This window comes from Muntiacus reevesi, chromosome 10, assembly GCF_963930625.1.
Source record: "Muntiacus reevesi chromosome 10, mMunRee1.1, whole genome shotgun sequence".
NCBI classification, from domain to species: Eukaryota; Metazoa; Chordata; class Mammalia; order Artiodactyla; family Cervidae; genus Muntiacus; species Muntiacus reevesi.
In genome coordinates this window covers 52202979-52213396 of record NC_089258.1, presented here as the reverse complement: position 1 = coordinate 52213396, position 10418 = coordinate 52202979, and positions in this window count along the sequence as shown.

Sequence of the window (10418 nt, the reverse complement as noted above, 5' to 3'; positions counted from 1 at the left end):
TCCTCACTCAGTTGTGTCTGATTCTTTGCTACCCCATAGACTGTAGCCTGCCAGACTCCTCTGTCCATGGAATTCTCCAGGCAAGAATACTGGAGTGAGTAGCCATTCCCTTCTCTAGGGGATCTTCCTGACCCAGGGATTGAGTCATTGTCTCAATTGACATTGAGTCAATGTCTCCTACATTGCAGGCAAATTCTTTTACTGTCTGAGCAACCATGGAAAACACTTACTAAAACTGAGACAGATTTATTTCAATGAATTGAAAGGGATTCAGAAAAAGGTGACATCATCTGTTAAACATTATTGGCAATAGATATCTTTAAGCCTGAATCTTCTATGTTTATTGTGCCATTATAGAGACAGCTCTCAAGAGAATGGTCATATAGCCAAAAGACAGAAATATTCTTTAAGAACACTTTTTTATTCAGGAAATTTTTGAATGTCTCTATCAAGCCTTGCTTAAAGCTATTTGTAGTATGCTCTTCCCAGTTAGATTTTTGTATAACTTTGAGTTGGATTCCTGTCCTGGGTGTGTGCATGCTCAGTCACTCAGTTGTGTCTGACTCTTTTGTGACTTTATGTACTGTAGTCTGCCAGGCTCCTCTGTTCATGGGATTTTCCAGGAATTAGAGAGGATTGCCATTTCCTTCTCCAGGAGTTCTTCCCAACTCAGGGACTGAACCCTCATCTTCTCTGTCTCCTGATTGGCAGGCAAATTCTTTACCATTGAGCCACCAAGGAATCAGACTCCTGTCACTTTCTTTGAAATAACTGACTCATACCTGAAAGCATGCATACATGCATTTCTTTGACATGTAGTCATTTTAGTTTTTGAGCAACATGCATATAATAGCTGATGACAATAAGCATACATAACTTAAGAAAAAGGGCCTACAATGTAAAATGACAATATATAAAACATCTCACTGAATAGGCAACCACCTTAGTTTTTAGAAAGTCACAACTATTTGAGTAGTCACTTATAGGATATGGGCTTCCCTGTTTAGTGAGATGATGTCACTTTGTGTTAATAACAATAGAAACTTTGAAAATGCAGAATAGTTTCAAAAAAAATTGACCCTCAAAATTGGTATCCTTTGAATGCTTTTGTATTAACAAACAAAAAGAACCCACTAATTGGCCTTTGTGAGAATATAGTTAAGAAAATTAAAGTATAAATATGGCAATCAGTCAAATTTAAATAGGTTGAAGAAGTTTTACTTTTATTATGCATTTAGTCCTCTTTGTCATTCAGTTGAATTATGACCCAGTTGCTTTGATGTCAAGTTTTAAGGTTGTATTTTTTATGACAGGGACTATATTTCCTTTCACCTGGTATTTCACTTCTGAATTTCACAATTAAACAAGAGTATTTAGTAAGTTATGATCACATTTACTTAATATGTATGAATGTCTTCCTTCTTATTAATGGAAGAAAATATTGCAATTAGTTTTAGCACATAGTGTGGCAATCTAAAACAGAAATCAGACTCATAGTTTTTAAATTTTGGCAGAGTTCTTTTGCGGAATATTCCAGTGACTCAAATAATTTCTTATGGTATACAGGCTTAATGGTGTTGGAAACTGCAATGCCCTGTCTTGTTTTAAATCAGAATTAAAGATGTGCCAACCTGTCGCAACTCCTATGTACCAAGTACACTATAGTTCTTCACACTCCTTTGAATTCATATCAATCATTTGAAAATAACATTTTTCCCTCAGAATGAGATGTCACTATCAATTTGAATAGTGACTGTTGAACTGGCTTTCATCCAAATTTTCAGCAAGCCATGTGGTTTATTATGCCACTAACCAAATGACTTGCAAAACCATATTTTCTCACACTGTGTTAAAATAAATGCAATACTATCTCTTCAAAGATTGCAATAATGATTTGATACTTTTATTCAAATATTTGTTTAGATTTCTATTTTTTCCTGCTCTGTTGCCATTACTGACTCACGTCTCAATAATCAGCCAATGGTATTTTTTCCTTAATATCAGTTGTGTTTTGATTCAGCAGTGTTTTATAGCTTTGGTTGTGTGTAATCATCAGAGGACAAACAGATCTTTATGATGTCCATGTCTGTTCCTGTTATGAAAGCATAAATCTCTAGATGCTATAGATATATAGCATATATAGATGCTAAATCTCTAGATGCTAGATGATAAAGATGGTGTTCAAAGTAAAATAATATTTGTGAGCACATTGGAATAAAAACGTTTTTTTCTCATGTTAGCCCATCTACCATACCTGACATAAAAACTTCCTATGATTTAGGATTGTTTTTGTTAGTATTATCTGTCACTAAGTGACACGATCTGTTGCAGTGGTTTGAAAATATAAAATCAGCTGCGGTTTTCCTAGAGGAAAACATCTGTTGCCCCCTTCTTCTTGGGTTTTTGTTTCCATTTTATTTCAGAATTAATACAAACATTATTTTTTTCAGTAGGAGAATAGTTTATTTTACCAACCGCAGAGATTTCAGTTTGTATAACCTATCAATTTCAATTAAGTTTTTATAATAAAATTTAATTCAAATAAACTCTGGTAACTCCTGTGTAAGGCATATTTGTAGAAGATTATCCAAAATGAGGTCAGAGAAACATGACAGAAAATACATTTCACAATTTGTGACAAAGATTAATAGCAAACACCTGGAAGGCATTGTTGACTTGGAATATAGTCCTGATTGGGACATTCAGTTCTAAGTCCTGGATCTCAATCTGACCACAGGTTGTTATCTCTTTAGACATCAACTAACTTCACCCAGAATATGGAACTAAAACACTGAATTGCCCTTACTACTGGGATGTCCCTAAGGTGAAACAATAATAGATGCCCAATAATTTGAGGTATTGGAAATGTCGCAATTCAAAAAGAACAGAGGAATCACATTATAGTCATACTGGAAAATTAAACTTAATTTTGCCTACATTTTCTGATTTCTGAAATCATCTCAAGGTACACATCTGTCCTTCTATAATTTGATATATATATCAGATTATCTGAGATTTAAGTAATTTATGTTTTCCTGTTCTTGTCTGGAGAACCCCAGGGATGGGGGAGCCTGGTGGGCTTCTGTCCATGGGGTCGCAAAGAGTCGGACATGACTGAAGCAGCTTAGCAGCAGCAGCAGCAGCCAATCAACACATTTTTTGTAGTGTCTCTGCTACGTCTGTTCTGGCCCGAGGATATCTGAATTGTCACTGAATTGTTAAATAAACAAAATTTTCAATCTTGACTATTTACAGTTATTTAATACTTTCCCTATTCTTACCTGGTGATAAGTTCCTTTTCAATACAGAATTGTATACATCTCACTCCCTTAACTAATTATAGCAATGGTATTATGGGTCATCATATTATTTCTACCTCACTTTTATTTGCAAATTATTGATCTACCACCACTATTAAAATTGCTAATTCAGAAGTTCTTGCCACCTGCTGTAGCATGACTCTCTATTCTTATTGTCATTTTTTATTTATGCCCAGGAGGTTTTCAGCAGTGTGGGAGCTTCCTCAGTTTCTTTGTATGTAAATATGTTTTGCCATGGGCTTCCCAGGTGATGCAGTGGTAAAGAACCCACCTGCCAATGCAGGAGACCTGGAAGACTGGGATTCATCCCTTGGGTCGGGAAGATCCCCTGGAGAAAAAAATGGCAACCTCCCTGGCTGGCTGTGGGGTCCATGGGGTGGCAAAGAGCATACACATATGCATGCATGTTTTCCAAATATCTTAACAACTTCTGATTTCTTATTGATGACTTTTTCTCTTCTAAATTTTGCTAAATATATATTTTAAATCTTCAAACTTGAGTAAACTTCATCTTAATTAGGTTTCAATCACCTGCAGGAACAATTAAGGCTTTGATCACATCACCCTGATATATGCTTTGATTATACGCTTTTAAACTCTAACATTCACTGTCATATCACATAGCCTGGTTATTGCAAGCTGTATATCCATAATTTGTTTAAAATGATTCCTCTTCTCCACTCTTAGCTTAAGTATGTAAACTGCCATCCTATTTTATCAAGTCTTATGTAGCATAATAGTTGCTTTATTCCTCTTTGATTCTATGGTAGACTATTTTAAAGTACATTGTCTTCTAGCTTTTAAATGTTTTATTCATTATTTTTAGTTTTATCTTTTTACTTTAGCTTTGTTAAGGTACAATTGATGCATACAATTATAAGATATTTAACGTGTACATCGTTATGATTTGATATACATATACATTGTGAAAGATGATTTGATATACATATACATTGTGAAAGAATTTTCCCATATGATTAGCACATCTGTCACCTCACATATTATGTGCTTTTTGTATTTTTTTGATTAATTAATTCTATCTACTCTACATTAATTCTATCTACTCTTATAAATTTCAACTGCACAATATAGTGTTATAAACTATGGTCATCAGGTTTTACATTAGATTTTTTTAAAAAATTTTATTATTATTATTATTTTTTCCAGTGGGTTTTGTCATACATTGACACGAAACAGCCATAGAGTTACACGTATTCCCCATCCCGATCCCCCCTCCCACCTCCCTCTCCACCCGACTCCTCTGGGTCCTCCCAGTGCACCAGGCCTGAGCACTTGTCTCATGCATCTCACCTGGGCTAGTGATCTCTTTCACCATAGATCTTAAAACACTTACCTGATAGCTGAAAGTTTGAACTCTGTTACCAATCTGTCTTTATTTCTTCCACATTTCAGCCCTGGGCAACCACTTTTCCATTTTTATTTCTATAACTTTGAGCTCTGTTTTCCTTTTGTTTTTAGATTTCCCATATAAGTGAGATAACACAACATTTGTCTTTTTCTCTCTTACTTATTTCACTTAGCATAATGTTGTCAGGTATCATCTGTGTTGTTGGAAATGTCAGGATTTCCTTATTTTTATCACTGAGTAATATTCCACTATATATTATAATATTGGATACCATATATAATAATTATTTCTGCTCTTGTCATCTTAGCTTTTGGTGTAAAATCCAAAAAAATCATGGTGAAGAGTGATACCAAGGAGCTTATGTAACCCTATGTTTTCTTCTTTGAGTTTTATGACTTCGGATCTTAAATTTTAGCTCCATTTGGAGCTGAACAATACCATTAAACTTTTAAAAGCAAACATATTTGACATAAATAGTAGCAACATTTTATTGAATCATTCTCCCAAGGCAAAATAATTAAAAGCAAAAATAAACAAATGGAACAAAAGCTTTTACACAGCAAAGAAATCCATTAACAAAACAACATGACAACCTACAGAGTGGGAGAAGATATTTGCAAATGATGGTGTGACAAGAAATTAATATCCCAAACCTAAAAACAGCTCATACAACTCAATATCAGAAATCCCCAAACAATTCAATCGAAATGGTCAGAAGTCTGAGTAGACATTTTTCCAAAGAAGATCAAAAGTAGGTGCAGTACCTCCTCACTGTACCTGTGCATGTCTGAATGGATATCATCAAAAAGTCTATAAATAACAACTGTTGGAGATGATGTGGGTAAAAGGGAATCTTTGTACTGGTTGGTGAGAATGTAAGTTGATGCAGTGACTGTGAAGGTTCCTTAAGAAACTAAAACTAGAGCTACCATGTGATATAGTAATTACACTCCTAGGTGTATATCTGGAAAAAAAAACACTACGAATTTGAAAAGATACATGCACCCCAGTGCTCATAACAGCACTATTTACAACAGCTAAGACATGAAAGTGTTCATAAGCAAATGCTTTGTTTAAGTACATGTGGCATACACACACACACACACACACACACACACACACACACACACACCCCAGTATCTTATAATAACACACACACACACACACACACACACACACACCCAGTATCTTATAATAACCCAAATGGAACATAATCTGCAAAAATATTGAAGCACTATGCAATACACTTGAAAGTATCACAATATTGTGAATCAGCTATACTGCAATTAAAAAAAGCAAACTCAAAAGCTCTGCTTTATACATTGCCACATAATAGGTGCACAGTAAATATTTGTTAAATGGCTATCACTGTGTAGAGCACCATTAAGCAGAAACCATAAGGCCCAGTAGATGAAATATATGCTCTGATGCAAACTGTACTTACTTTTTTCAAAATATGAGTTTAAATTGGAATGAACATATTCCATTCAAATAATTTGGAAATCTACAGTAATAACTATCAATTAAATGAGAGAAGCCAAAAGGTATTCATTAATGTGTTCAATCCACAAATACTTGCTGTTGCCAAACATTGTGCTTTTCCTGCTGCTTTATGATTTCCTAAAAAAAAAAAAAAAAATTAGAGATTTAGTGGGATTTAAAACCCTTCTATAACAAGAAATAGGCATTCTGCAATTTGAGTTTCTTGAAAGAACTTTGCATTAATCCATAAAGTGAATCCATTATTTCAAGAGTATTTTATTTGGAATGTTAATAAGACATCCGAGCTTCCCTGATGGCTCAGGGGTAAAGAATCTCCCTGCCAATTTAGAAGATGCAAATTCAGTCCTTGGGGTGGAAAGATCCCTTGCAGGAGGAAATGGCAACCCATTCTAGTATTCTTTCCTGGGAAATCCCATGGACAAAGGAGCCTGGTGCACTACAGTCCATGGGGTCACAAAGAATCAGACACGACTTAGTGACAAAACAACAACAAGACACATCCTAGGTGAAGAATATCAGTTATTGGATGGTAAAACTGTGAGGAATTAAAGTGATCATAGAAATGTAACCAAAGGTCATGCAAATGTTTTTTAGCTCTTAACTTAGAATTTAGGTGACTCAACTCATATTAACCTGGTCAGAATTGTCAGAATCCATAGATGATCTCTAGTCAATTCTTAGAGAATGCAGAATGTCAGACCTAAGATAAAATAAATATTTTCTGAAGATGAGCTTACAAGTAAATCAGCAGAGGCCATTTAATTTACTGTTAGTAGGTACTGTCTATGCCCCGACCAATAATGCTGAAGAAGCTGAAGTTGAATGATTCGATGAACACCTACGAGACCTTCTAGAACTAACATCCAAAGAGGTCCTTTTCATCATGGGGGACTGGAATGCAAAAGTAAGAAGTCAAGAAATACTTGGAGTAATGGGCAAGTTTGATCTTGGAGTACAGAATGAAGCAGAGCAAAGGCTAACAGAATTTTGCCAAGAGAACAAACTGGTCATAGCAAACACCCTCTTCCAACAACACAAGAGAAGACTCTACACATAGACATTATCAGATGGTCAATATAGAAACCAAATTGATTATATTGTTTGCAAAATCAGATTGATTATATTGTTTGTAGCCAAAGATGGAGAAGCTCTATACAGTTGGCAAAAACAAGACCGAGAGCTGAGACTCAGATCATGAACTCCTGATTGAAAAATTCAGACTTATATTGCATAAAGTATGGAAAACCACTGGGCCATTCAGGTATGACATAAATCAAATCCCTTATGATTATACAGTGAAATTGACAAATTCAAGGGATTAGATCTGATAGAGTGCCTAAAGAACTATGGACAGAGGATTTTGATATTGTACAGGAGGCAGTGATCAAGACTATCCCCAAAAAAAGAAATGCAAAAAGGCAAAATGGTTCTTTGATGAGGTCTTACAAAGAGCTATGAAAAAAAGAGAAACGAAAGGCAAAGGAGAAAAGGAAAGATATACCCATTTGAATGCAGAGTTCCAAAGAATAGCAAGGAGAGATAAGAAAGCCTTCCTCAGTGATAAATGCAAAGAAATAGAGGAAAACAAAAGAATGGGAAAGACTAGAGATCTCTTCAAGACAATTAGAGATAGCGAGGGAACATTTCATGCAAAAATGGCCATGATAAAGGATAAAAATGTTATGGACCTAACAGAAGCAGAAGATATTAAGAAGGCGTGACAAGAATGCACAGAGAACTATACAAAAAAGATGTTCATGACGCAGATAACCACAATGGTGTGATCACTCACCTAGAGCCAGACATTCTGGAATGTGAAAGTCAAGTGGTCCTTTGGAAGCATCACTACGAACAAAGTTACTGGAGGTGATAGAATTCCAGTAAAGCTATTTCAAATCCTCAAAAATGATTCTGTGAAAGTGCTGCACTCAATATGCCAGCAAATTTGGAAAACTCAGCAGTGGTCACAAGACTGGAAAAGGCCAGTTTTCATTCTAATCCCAAAGAATTTTCCAAACTACTGCATGATTGCACTCATCTCACACACTAGCAATGTAATGCTCAAAATTCTCCAAGCCAGGCTTCAATAGCATGTAGATTTTCAAGCTAAACTTAGAAGAGGCAGAGGAACCAGAGGTAAAATTTCCAACATCCGTTGTTGCATCATCGAAAAAGCAAGAGAATTCCAGAAAAACATCTACTCCTGCTTTATTGATTATGCCAAAGCCTTTGACTGGATCACAACAAACTGTGGTAAATTCTTGAGGGGATGGGAATTCCAGACCACTTGCCTCCTGAGAAATCTGTATGTAGGTCAAGAAGCAACAGAACCAGACAAGGAACAATAGAATGGTTTCAAATTGGGAAAGAAGTCTGTCAAGGCTGTGTATTGTCATCCTACTTATTTAGCTTATATGCAGAATACATTATGTGAAATGCTGAGCTGGATTCAAGATTGCTGGGAGAAATATCAATAACCTCAGATATGCAGATGACACCACTCTATGATAGAAAGTGAAGAGGAACTGAAGAGCCTCTTGATGAAAGCAAAAGAGGAGAATGAAAAATCTGGCTTAAAACTAAATATTCAAAAAGCTAAGATCATGACATCTGATCCCATCACTTCATGGCAAATAGATGGGGAAACATGGAAACAGTGACAGACTTTATTTTCTTGGACTCCAAAATCACTGCAGATGGCTCCAAAATCATTGCAGACATGAAATTAAAAGATAGTTGCTCCTTGGAAGAAAAATTATGACCAACCTAGACAGCATATTAAAAATCAGAGATATTACTTTGCTGACAAAGTTCTGTCTAGTCAAAGCTATGATTTCTCCAGTAGTTATGTATGTATGTGAGAGTTTGACTATAAAGAAAGCTGAGCGCCAAAGAATTGATGCTTTTGAACTGTGGTGTTGGAGAAGACTCTTGAGAGTCCCTTGGACTGCAAGGAGATCCAACCAGTCAATCCTAAATGATATCAGTCCTGAATATTCGCTGGAAGGACTGATGCTGAAGCTGAAACTACAATACTTTGGTCACCTGCTGTGAAAAACTGATTCATTGGAAAAGACCCTGTTGATGGGTAAGATTGAAGGTGGGAGGAGAAAAGAATGACAGAGGATGAGATAGTTGTATGGCATCTCCGATGCAATGGACATGAGTTTGAGTAGTCTCTGGGAGTTCCTGATGGACAGGGAAGCCTGGTGTGCTGCAGTCCATGAGGTCGCAAAAATTCAGGCATGATTGAGCGACTGAACTGAACTGAACTGATACACTAAACTGAGAAATAGCCACATGACCACAACCCTGTCATTTAGTAGTCTTTCATTTTCCCCACCTCACATCCAAACAGAAAATATGAGCATTACTTGGAGAAATAAGACCCAATTAAAAATTCACATTTTATTAAATGTTTGTTATCATGCTATGGGCTAGTATTATCATGAGGTTTACTGTATTTTTAAATTGTTTTCTAACACTCATAAACAAAAGTCTGATTCAATATCACTGGGAAAATTTTTTTCTTTAACTTTTATTTATTTCTTTACTATCAAGCATTTGGTTTTAACCTTTTATGAGTTTTGAATTATAGTAATGAATTTGTATATTGTCTATTTAATTTTATTAGAAAATTTAAAATTATATCAGTAATCATAGATCCTGTGTAGATTTCAAATCTCCGCTTTGTATTTCATACTGATAATTATTTGTTATCATATCCCAAAGAGGATAGGATAAAGACAGTGTGTTCAGTGGTTCTCGCAGGTTTTCTTTTCTGAGGGGAAGAGTTACATAAACCTCAAAAGGTCATTCTTGAACAATGGAATCCTATGAATTTTGCAGAAGTTTCAAGGATAGAACCTGAAATATATTTTCCAACATATTGTGCATTTTCATTTAATATTTTAAATTATCTACTTCATATAAAATATATACTTCTCTATGTTTCTGTTTTCCATAAACTGCATTTATTTATTGTTTTCAGAATGACTCTCTTGGCTTCTCACTTATAGCGATTCTGCCAAGTATGTATTACTTAATAGGGGAAGAAAATGAAAATAAGAATTTAAACTGCCCTATGTTTTCAAAAGACTACATTTTTATGGCCATTTAGAGCTCTTTAACTACTTGTTTTTTGCTGCCTTTGCCAAATTTTTTCCCCAGCCACAGATGTCAGTTCCTACTCATCTGCTGCTATGTTTCTTACTGATACCCTGCAG